Source organism: Mirounga leonina, unplaced genomic scaffold (assembly GCF_011800145.1).
Source record: "Mirounga leonina isolate KUSES-001 unplaced genomic scaffold, KU_Mleo_1.0 Mir_179, whole genome shotgun sequence".
NCBI lineage: Eukaryota > Metazoa > Chordata > Mammalia > Carnivora > Phocidae > Mirounga > Mirounga leonina.
In genome coordinates this window covers 3,177,432-3,189,691 of record NW_023270466.1, presented here as the reverse complement: position 1 = coordinate 3,189,691, position 12,260 = coordinate 3,177,432, and the positions used below count along the sequence as shown (strand labels likewise).

Below are 12,260 nucleotides of genomic sequence, written 5' to 3'. Positions count from 1 at the left end.
TGCAGACTCTGTGCAGCCCAGGCCTGCCGAATTGACTACTTACTGCACACTCGCCCAAAGTTACACACCCATGTGGAACTTTACCGAGAACATTCACCTCCTTGGAGGTCTTCGCGGACAAACAGAGTGAGTGGACTGGCCCATGGCAGAGGAAGGTCCAGTGTGCTTACCTCTTGACCCCCATCCAGTGCACCAACAGGAATTAAACACGTGATCTGGGACAGACTTCTGCATTCAAGTTGGCTCTGACACTTAGTGGCTGAGTGACTTGAAAAAATTATATAAGCTCTTGGTGCCTTAGGTTGCTCCTCTGTGAATCTGAAGATGATTGGACTATCATCTACTCGTAGAGCTTCTGTGTGGGGTAAATATGTAACTAACACGAGGCTCTCAGAACAGTCCCTGGTGTTTGCTGTGTGCTTGGGCAGTGAAAGCCAGTGTTGCCATCACCATCCACAGCACATTGCTATGCCTCAGAAACTCTTCTTATACCTGCAGAAAGCCCCGGAGCCGGCCTAGAACCTGGCCTTGGACACCTACATGCTCAGCCAAGGCAGAGTCTCCCTGGAAGATCAGCCACCCAGCAGTGAGCTGCCCAAGGAATTCTGGGGCCTCTGTGTCACTGAAGACTAAAGTCTCATCCGTACTTACCGCCCATGTTACAAGGATTCCCTCAACCCTTCTTTCACTCTAATCCTGTCTGCAGTAAGGTACAGCTGGCCCGTTTGAATTCTTTAAAATCTGTTTTTAAAGTAGGTGATCTCTGATTGTTCCTTACTTCCAAAATCCTATCAGATAAACCTTTCTTCTGCCATTCTGCAGTATTCTCTGTGTTTCTCTAGAGAAAGGGTTCCCAGTTGGTTTTTGTTGTTTGTCTGGTCAGACTCAGCCCCAAAAGGCAGGAGCAAAAGATTCTGAGATCTCTTCCCCTATTTGTAAATATCAAACCATGCATTTTTGGAAGTCACTCGACTTCTCTGGGCTTCAGTTTCCTGAGGGAAAAGGGAGAAATGGATGCTAAGGTTCTTCAGATGCTGAATACTGAATACCAATGTGCTTAATCTGTGTCTTGGGCTATTTAGTCAACACAAGAATGCATACATTGTGTGTGTGTGTGAGTGTGTGTGTGTGATCCTGGGCAGGGGTCAAGGGAAGCTGGAGACAGGGACACAGCAGGGATTCAGCTAATGCTGTTTTTCCTCCAGATTTTATGTTGCTGAGTGATCCTGAATCACAGGCCCATCAAAGGGGAGACTGTTTGTGTTTGGGGTAAAAAACCCTCGGCCCTCCTCTGCCCTCTCTCCACGCTGTAGGTGGTTAGAGGAGAGAACCTCCAATATTTTGGAAGCTTTGGCGGTGCCTTGGGACAAAGACCCTCCTGCGAAGGCAAAACTGAGTTTTAACCCAGGGCCACAGTGCTGGACTTCGAAGAAGCACATGCTAGGTGGTGTTTAAGAAGAGGATGACCCCAGCGAGGAGAAGCTGGGACTCCTGTGGGTCCCTCGCTTGCTCCCTCCCAAGCCTGCTGTTTTTGGAACCCGCCCCTCCTTCCCCCACTGGTTTCCTAAATTCTAGAGGAAGTGCCACCCCTGGCAGGTGCTGAGGCTGCCTGCCTGCCTCGGCATCCTGCACTGTCCCGAGCATCAGGCGCCTTGCTCAGACTTCTTTTTAAAGCGATTTTTAAAAAGGAAACAGATGCTCCTCATGAAGCCTGAATTTCTATCATCGGTTGTCATGACATGGGCTGACATGGGAGCAGCCCCGGCAACGGGGCTGACAGTTTGATGGGTTTAATTTTGGTGCATATTTCTGCAAAGAGGCAGCTGCTGGGAATGCGCCACTGGGGGCCAGGAAGGACAAGGGGGAAGCAGGTCTCACGGTGGCGCCTGGGGTGACAGCAGCAGCCTGGCAGGCGCCGCAAGGGCTGTGCCCACTGCCAGCATCCCCGATGGCCGATTTCGGGCTCTCGGGGGACGGACTCAGCATTCGCCCAACTCACCACGCCCACCCTGGAGGGGGCCCCTCTTTGGGCTCTCTCTGAGGAACAGAGGCGATGAGGAAGTTGGTCAAGGTGGCAGAGGAGCCTGTAATCCCTATTCCTGGTTCTGGATGCAAATCTCTCCGAAGCAGAGAATTTCATCGCCCCTTCGTTCCTAACCCCACTTGGTGTTCTAACATGAAGTCCCAACGCAGGTGACAGAGGATTTAATGAGAAGAGAAACAAAACAAAGCAGGAGTCCTTCTTTTTTTTTTTTTAAAGATTTTTATTTATTTATTCATGAGAGACAGAGAGAGAGGCAGAGGGAGAAGCAGGCTCCCAAGGAGCAGAGAGCCCGATGCGGGACTCGATCCCAGGACCCCGGGATCATGACCTGAGCTGAAGGCAGACGCTCAACCATCTGAGCCACCCAGGCGCCCACAGGAGTCCTTCTTCCAGGCTCTGTGCTTCCGTTCCCCTGTGTCTTCTCGCCACGTGGTCCATGAGATCTCACTTGGCAAGAGATGGGATCGGTCAACCTTCACTGCCCTTCTCTTTCCGACCCCCGGCTTCCTATTCTGTTCCTTTCTGAGCCTTGTGGATTGGGAAACCCATGAACGGGCATCATTCGCTCCACCACCATTAATTGGTCCTGTGTGCTAGAAAGGGCTATGTGCAGAGGCCACAAAGCTGAATTCCGCATGCTTCCTGCTTTTCGGGATCTGGATATCTGGCAGTGAGGACTGACAGGCAAAAGAGTCATCTTTGGAAAGGCAAATGAAGGACCAGCTTGCTCTGCCATTTTCCATACCCAAGATGGGTAACATTTAGAAAATCTGAACATATCAAGTGTTGTTGAGGATGTAAAGCAACCAGATCTCTTATACGCTGCTGTGGAGAGGGTAAACTGGTACACATGCTTGGAAAATAATTTCACATCATTTCGTAAAAGGGAAGAGGCACCCATGCCATGCCCTGGGAGTCTGTGATTAAGAATGTGCTCAGGAAAAATTCTTGTGCACATACTCACAGTAGTAATACTTGAAAAGTAAAACACTGGAAATGTTATAAATATCCATTAAGACTAGGTGAATAGAAACATTTTGGAATACTGTATAGCCATGAAAACGAATGTACTACTTACTACTACACACATCACCATGCATGAATATCACTAAAAAACTGTAGAATAAAAATAGCAAGTCACGGAAGAATATGCTGAACAGGACTTCGTTTCTATAAAGGTCAAAACCCAACAGAATTAAACTACATCTATAGCAAACATACTTTAAAGAATAGCAAGGGAGTGCTAACCACAAACCACAGAATAGTGCTTACGTCTGGGGGTGGGTGAGCTTGGGAGGGGAGCAGTCGTAAACGATCTCATGGACAGGCCTTTGCATAGGCAGGTGATTTCTGGAATGTTCCTGATATCCAAATATTGTTTTCTCTCATCAAAAAAAAAAAAAAAAAAAAAAGGCTTAATGAGAAATAGTTGAAATGAAACAACACATTTATTTATTTTTTTAAAGATTTTATTTCTTTGAGAGAGAGAGAGTGTGCACACATGCGCATGAGCAGTGGGTGATGGAGAAGCAGACTCCTTGTTGAGCAGGGAGCCCAACCTGGGGCTTGAACCCAGGACCCTGGGATCATGACCTGAGCCGAAGGCAGACACTTAACTGACTGAGCCACCCAGGTGCCCCTAAAGCCACACATATCTAAAAGCACTGTACAATTTAATACTATTTGACATAGTTTTCAAACTTGTTTTGGCTGTTCTAAGTTCTTTGCATTCCTGTGTGGATTATGGGTTTCATGTCAGAGTTTCTTTTGTGTTGGCCTTCTCATTACACCGATTAGTTAGTGAGAGAGGAGCTGCAGCAAAGGGCAGTGGTGGAAACAGGATTTCTGATGCTAAGTAGGTTTTAGGACCTGTGGCGGCCTGATGCCATCAACTTTCAATGGTCAGAGAAAGGTCAAATCCATTGCCAGCTTGGGCCAACATAACCAGTGGTGTTTACCTGTGAAATGTTGGGAGGTTCCCTAGGTGACCCATGACCTAGGCATTGCGTGGCACCCTTTTCCTGGACATTGTCCTAAACATTTTCTCTGCTGGCCTCCTGGTGAAGGTGGTGGTGACAATATATGGAGAGCCAGATAGAGCCAGTGAGGCGATCCCAATCTAGACTTCCAGACTTCTGAGTAGATTCTTCATGGCTATGTCTCATGTGAGAATGCCAGGAAAAATGACATGGAGAGCGATCTGCCCACCAATGTGAGAGACCCCCTTGGGTTTAACTTCTCCCTGCCTAAGCCAGAATAATCTAGAGAGCTGGGTGAAGGTTATGGGTCCTCTCTTCCCCGAAGATGCACATAGGCACCCACACATTTGCGTTGTGTGTCAGAGAGCTTGGGGACGCAGATGTGGAGGACGTGGGTCATCCAACATTTAAATCCCCTCTTCCATTGAGTACTCTGATTTCCTATTGGGGCAGTTTGCTATGTGTGTCATCTTGGTAGGTGGGCAATTCCCAGGGACACCACTTCCCACTGCCTGCCTCCATGAAAGCTGACAGAGGCCAGATTCTTTTCTCTATTTTGTTGAAGAGTCTGGGGACAAGCACATGACCTACGCTTGGCCTGGAGGACGCTGACTCCTGAGACATTGAATCTGGAGTAATTGAAGCCTAGATGAAGAGAAGTATAGAAGTGAGAACCCGAGCTGTGGCAGAGGCTGCGGCAGGCCTATCTGCTTATGCATGGTGACACTTGGTGTCCCTTACACAGTGCTTTCTACACAGAAGATGCTTAGTAATTGCTAACTGAATCAGTGCATGGGTAGTGATACTGCTAGCAGATCCCATTTCTCCTAAACAGAAACACTGCCTAGCATCACAGACTTGTCAAGCTGGAACAGAGCTGGGTTTTTCCTTCTCATCTAATTCAAACCCTTCATTTTGCTGATAGTAAATAGAGACCCAGGAAGTCCAAGGGCTGTGGCCAAAATTGCTCCCTCCTGCCTGCCACTCCTCAGATGCAGGCAGGGCTGGGTTCTAAATGTTCAGACTTCCGATCCATTTTTCTTTCGGCTACTCTGTCTCCCAAGCCTAACTTAATGCTGCAGTGGACACAAACATATTTATAGCAGAACCATTGCAATGCTGACATTGAAGGGCAGCCTCGATACCGGCTCAGATTCAGAGAAGAGTGGTTCAAGGTATTACCACTAGGACGATGGCTGGTTAGTAGTCCGGGTGGGTTATATCTAGCATGGTTTTCAGGATCTCAGAGAATCTTTCATTAAAAAAAATTTTTCAGACCAGAGTTTTCTGAAAGTTACTTTCCTAAGTCACTTATGTCACCTCTTGGGAACTGGTTGACATGGCAGCCCTTTTGATTTGTGTGGACTCTGGATGGTCTTCTAGAATCTGGAACACAAGTATGGCAAGTTTCTAAAAATGTGTGTACTGAATGTGGATTTGCTTCAGTGGATGTAACCTGCATGAAAAGGGCTTTGCAGTTACTTGTTAAATAGCCTGATGGCCGGTGTCCGTATTTGTTACGAGGCACATAGGAGAGGGGCTTCAGAAATGACCAAGACTGTATTTACCTGAGGGTGTTGGCATTTGTCTTAAATAAACGAATTGTGTTTTGTTACATTTCCATGAAATTTGTAGCAGATTAAAAAATATTTTTTTTAAATTTTGGTACTGATTAGGGAAAGTAAAATACCAGTTGTTAGAGACAGGCACTGTAGCCTGTATCCAGTGTATCCTCAGTGTGAATATCTGGATTTGCGTCCTTCCAAAAGCAGACCCTGAGATAAGGAGTTGGGTTCAGTGGTTTACTCGGGAGATGGAATGAGGGTGAGGGGAGAGGCAGGAAAAAGGAAAAGCCAATAAAAGGCATAGTCATAAGCAGATTAGTGCTGTGGGCGACTGAGATTTCTTTCCATTAGGGACTTTGAGAGAGGGTGTAGATTACACCTCAGGTTCGTCCCACAGCACAGGAGCAAGATGCCATGTTATTCACCAACTCTTGTCTTTCTTCACTTGTGGGTTGATCCTAAAGTGTCCACTCCCCGGTATTTCTGTCTGCAGGTGACCGCTGAGGCTGGCCACACTATGTGGGTGGGGAACCAAGATATATGCTATACTCAGGAGATCCTATTCTAGCTCCTTGGAGAAAGTAGGATCTTTGTATAGCACTTTATGGTTCTCCCCTTCTTTAAACATCACCATGACAACCACCACAAAGTAGAACAACCAAAGTTAGGAGTAATTTAAAATTTCAGGGAATGTGGACTATAGGACAGATTTGCATTTCTATTGGATAGGAGAAACTTACAGGAAAAATACAGTACCGTAAGTTGATTCTAGTTCTTTATTGTCCACATATGTGCTGTTAGCATTGATCTCTCTCTCTCAACATCTTGCATAATCAATATCAAGAACAGGAAATTGATATTGATGAGATTGATACCCAGCAATCTTATTTGGATTTCACCAGTTTTGCATGCACTCATTTGTGTGTATGCAGTCCTATGTAATTTTGTCACCTGTATAGATTTGCTCACCACCGTGTTGAAAATCCAGGACAGTTTCTTTGCAAGGATCCCTTATGCTACTCTTTCTAGCTACAGCTACCTCCTCCCCCTCCCCCTGCCCCACCCCAACCCTGGCAACCATCAGTCTTGGTCCATCTCTGTAGTTTTGTCATTTCAAGAGTGTTGTGTAAATGAAATCAGATAGGTGTAACCTTTTGAGATTCTTTGTTTCATGCAGCTTGAGATGCATCCACGTTGTCATGTCTGTCAATTGTTTGTTCCTTTTTATTACAGAGTGGTATTTCATGGTTTTGATATATCCATGTTTCTCTAACCAGTCATCTATTGAAGGACATTTCAATTGGTTCCTGTTTTGGGAGATTGTGAATTGAGCTGCTCCGAACATCTGTGTATAGGTTTTTGTGTGAACATAGGTTTCCATTTCTCTGGCAGAAATGCCCACTAATGGAATTGTTAGGCCATATGGTAAGTGCATGTGTAGTTTTATGAGACACTGGCTCACTGTTTTACAGAGGGGCTGTGCCATTGTAAATTCCCAGTAGTAATGTACAAGGGACCCTGTTTCTCCACACCCTTGCCAGCATTTGGAGTTAGTATTGATCTCTTTTGTCTTGGGTTGAGGGGTCAGGGAGATCATCTTTGCTTTGGTTTGAGAACGGTGGTGGTGTTTGCCAGCTTTGTAAGAAGTGAGTCCCATCCTTGGACCACCTGAGTGATACTTCTTATAATTCTTGCCTTTCTGTTTTTTGACTGCCCCTCTCTTAACCTTGAAAGAACAACATCTGTAATAGGTTGTAATAGATTGAAGCCTTTCAAATGACTAACTCCCCTCAGGTTAAAAAAAATAAAAGGCTGATCCCCAGTCGACAGAGATAAATAAGTGACTCACATGTAGCCTGAATCAACCAAGGAAGATTCAATAGGGCAGAACAGGAAGGCTGGAGAAGCCAGCGGAAAATGACCAAAGCCATCTATGGTCATAAGATGTGATGAACGCTGGAATTGTGAAGTAGGCTAAGTATCTTCAATACCCACAGTAAGGAAGAATAATGGATCTGTAATGATCCCGGGCTGTGAGCTACTTTAAGGGGGATGTTGTGATTCTACAGAGTTAAATGACTTGCTAGAGAAGAGGGCATAAATGTCGGTCAGTTTGGTCATCACCTTAAAAATAATGCCATAGTTTTGGAAATGATGTAACTGAGGCCGAGAACAGGTGAACTGCTCGTCCAAAATCACACAAGTTGCCACCTATGGACAGAGCCCCGAGCCCTGAGCCCTGCCCAGCACGGCCTGGGCTCAGTATGCCTCCTGAGCAACCATGTGGGGTGAGGCATTTTTAGAAAGATTTTTGCCTTGACCTGTGTCTGGTATTTTCGTGTCACACCCGCCATGCTCTGCTTTCCTTGGCATGCTGCCCAATATAGGTTAGAAGCTTTGAGGTTGTTCCATTTTGCTTTGCACACCTGGAGGGCCAGTGAAGTATCTCCGTACAGAACAACAGAGTGACTTGTCTACAAACATTCTCTTGTCTTCGGATATTTTTGAAGGCTCAGAAGTAAAAAGAAGGGCTGATCGTTTAAAAAAACAGATTAGCCAGAGCAGGTTTTAAAATAGCAAGTCTTAAAGTGATTCAATGTTAATTGCATATTGAGTAAGGAAGAGGTAGGGAGTTAATTGAATGAGTGAGCTTGGGGTTTTGGATAATTTTTTCATGATGTGAAGGAAATTATTACAGAATTGGATGCAGATCAGGGGAGAGAGAGAGGCAGCGTGATCTTTGGAAGCAGTAAGTGAAAGCCATTTAGTTTGGTGGGAAAAACATAAGCCTGTTGTACTGTTGGGTTTCCCTTTAAAATTCTGTTTAAAAAAAAACAAGTTTTTTTTATTGTTATAAAAAATTACATGTTATCTGAAGAAAATTTAGGACCTATGGAAAAGCAAAAAGAGCAAAATAAATATGATCTCATTATAGATAGCCACCACTGACATTTATTTCTTCTCTTCTTTTAGTCTTTTCCTATGAGTACATGTTATTTATATACTTATGCATTTATAGTGTATGTTTATAAGTATAGGATCATATTGTTCAGAAACCCACCTTAAAACTTAACACCTTCCCAATGCAATTTTAAATCACTGCTCCATCCTCCATTGTATGTTCTTCAGTTAATGTATCCAGTATTATTTCTCTCTTACAAACAACACTGTGATGGATGTTGTAGCTTCATTTTTGTGCTTATCCACAGTTATTTATTTAGGTTAAGTTTGGAATTCCAATGTCAAATGAAGTGCAAATTTTAGGATTTTGATTCCTAGTGTCAAATTATCAACCTGGAAAAAATTTCATCAGTTGTCTTTCCCACCTGGTTTATGGGGTTCCCCACGTTTTTTCCAAAAATGGGTTTCATTATTTTTTTTTGAATGGCTAATCTGATAAATGAAAAATTATGCATATTTACATTTTTCATTTTTTTTATTACAAAGGACATTATGTTTAAAAAATATTTGGGTTTCTATGTTTGTAAATTGATCATGTCCTTTGTTTATTATTTTTTCTTTTCTTTTTAAAAAATATTTATTTATTTATTTTAGAGAGAGAGATCATGAGCGGCAAGGGCAGAGGGAGAGAGAGAGAGAGAATGTCAAGCAGACTCTGCACTGAGCGTGAAGCCCGACTTGGGGCTCAATCCCACAACCCTGAGATCATGACCTGAGCTGAAACCAAGAGTTGGGCACATCATCAACTGTGCCACCCAGGCACCCCCAACTATTATTTTTTCTATTGAGGTGCTCATCTTCTTCTCACTGATTTTTAAAATTTATTAAAAAACAAGTTTATTTCACACATGTATTTTTGTCTCTCCACCATTTCCATTTGATCACCACAACTACTTTGTTCTGTTGAAGCCTTCCATACATATTTAAAACCAAGCAAAAGGTGGAGTTCTGCCTTTAAAAACTAAACAGGCATTTTGGGACAACACATTATTGGCCATGCAGCCTGGACCACATTTATCAGACACAGTAAGGAAAGTTCTCACTCTGCATTATAAAAAGGACAGCCAGAGATCAACTGTTACAGAAATAAAATGAGATGGAAAATTTTAATAAGCCATTTAAGCTGTTTTCTTTAGGAGACTTCCTCCACTCCAGAGATCTTGAATAACCTGTGGGTCAGTCATCCAGGAGCTGTGCTTCCTATGATTGATGAGCTTGGCTTTCCCTTCGGAAAGACAATCACCTTTTTCTATACTTGCTTGCATTTTTGCTTTAATGTCTTCTACAGAACTAGGTCCATTTGATGTTTTAGGAGTTTTTCTCTGCTTTCTTTCTTTCTTTCTTTTGAGGATTCTTGACCTTCTGATCTTGGTGTTCATGGTTTTGAATCTTTTTCATTCTGGTTTGATTTTTGTGCATTTGTGGCTGGAGTATCTCATATGGATTTCTTTATGCGAGTGTTTTCTCCTCTATTCCTCTTCCTCCTCCTGCTCCTCCTTCTCTACCTCCTCCTCCTTCTGCTTCAGCAGCAAGTTTGACTTTTTTTGTGTAGAACTTCCAAGGGCTGCTTGCTCTCCAGATGTACTTAGGAATTTCACTTCTCTTCATCATCCAATTCTGTGTCTTTCTCCGGCACTAAGTGCCATTCATTAATATGGATGAGCCCCAAACCACCCCTCAACCACAAGCCACAGGGGTTGTTATTTCAAAGCCCAAGGGAGTTCATTGCCTGTACAGACCTTTTCAAAGTTGCTAATGTTATTGGACTGCCCTCCTAATTCCTTGTCTCTGCTCCAACAATGTGCAGCTCATCCTTCGCACCAGCCCTTAACCTGTTCTTCAAGATAACTGGTACTTATTTTATTTGTTATCTGCCTTAAAATAATAATCTGTGTCAGTCTTAATTTACAGCCAATACGATAGTTCTGGGGCATCAGCCAGCTCATGTCCGTCCCCATCACATCATCGGTGGGGTGGTGGTGTGCATGGAGGTGGGAGAGAAGTCAGGTGGAGGAGGTAAGCTACTGCTGCTCAAGAGAACAGTGGTGCATGACAGAATCATACCAGGGTTCTTACTGACTTTTCATTACTTTGTGTGCATTAAGCATACTTTGTTTTCTGTGTTATCAACATGTTTTTCTTCATTGGCTGTTGGCTTTCGATTTTGTTGGCGTACTGTTACGATAGTGACTAGTGACTTGTTGCAGTTCCTGTTTTTGTTTGTTTGATTGCTTTTATTTTGGAGGCAGTCGCCTCTGTTACCATTGTGATTTCTGTCATTGGTATCATACTTAGAGAAGCCACTCCTATCCTTAGGTCATATAATATTTGTCCATATTTTCTTTTAGTCCTTTATCACTTAATCTTAAAACTGAAATTTATTTTACTTTATTTTAAATCTGCAGTTTATTTTGATGAAAAGTCTCATCTCAGGATACAACTTCAAAATATTTCAGTTTGTAAAGCAGCCAGGAGGATGGTTATTGACCAATACTGTCACTTTTCTATAGTGAATGCATTTGCGTGCATCATGTCTATATTGCTAAATATCATTATACATGTAACTGAGCCTGAGCTCATTCCCCTGGCCACATGATAGACCAGTGAGTCAAGGGGCAAGATGTTGGGGTAGGAAAGTGACTTTTTTGGAAAGTCAGCAAACAGATGATGGACTGTTGTCCTAAAGAACCATCTCTCCTCAGCATGAATTTTGAGCTGCTTTTATGTTTTAGGAAGAGGGGGAAGTGGGAGGGGGTTGGAGTCAAGAGGTGCCTGATGTCTGTAGACATTCAGGTGCCCAGAATGGTCTAAGGTAGGTTTTTGAAACCTTTTTGTCCTCAATCAGTTGATCTTGGAATACAGGAATCCGGTCATGCCGTTCTGTAAATCTTAAACATAGCATTGCTGTTTCTGTATATACTTACTTACCTCCTCGGGTGAGGTGGGTTTTGGGTAAAGAGTGGTTTTTGCAAATCTTGGCTTTAAGCAAAGTTCCTTTGATGATTAACATGCCTACACGCAGGGCTAAAGAGAAGTTTCTAAGCTATAAGTCACAGCGGTAAGGGCAATAGAAGCAATATGGAGTCAGACATGCTAAATTCCTCCCTGTTACATCCACACCTGGACCTGAGCCTCACTATGAGCATCACCATTTAATTGCATGAAAGTCAGGGTGTAGGCCTTAACCATCCTGGCCTGGAAGAAGTAAGAAGGCCATTGGTGTAATGCTGGCTGGCACATTCAAATTTCGGGTTTGGGGCTTCTCAGAGATTTAAAATTATGGTCATGTTGTGTTTTCCTTGGGACCTCTGAGAATAATATGTATATTTCAATCATTGGTCAGAGACTCCATAGTTTGTGAGGAGCTCCTGGGAAGGATAAAGAAGAGGAAGGCGGAGACCTGGTGGTTTAGCCTCCATTCCCAGTGCTCCCAGCTGGGCAGATTGCAGAGTCCTAGACACCTGTGCACACAAATAGCACTTCTTCCGTGTTGCCCGACTCTGAATGCCACCAGCTGCAGAACAGATTGTTTCCTACTTTAGAGTTAAACTTTCTCTTTCCTTTTTCTCTCTTTCGCAGAGCCTCCAACGTGAGAAAACATTCCAGTTGTAGACTCAGAGGACCCTTCCTATCACACACAAACACGTGCAGCTATACCAGATTTGCTAATAGACAAAAGGGGGCACATCTTGTTGTTCTTGGGTTTGAGGT

At 43.7% G+C, this 12,260-nt stretch overlaps 1 pseudogene; it reads right to left on the bottom strand.

Moving 5' to 3' along the window:
- Window positions 1-9,667: 9,667 nt before the first annotated feature.
- On the bottom strand, window positions 9,668-10,495 carry LOC118023355 (annotated as a pseudogene).
- Window positions 10,496-12,260: the final 1,765 nt, after the last annotated feature.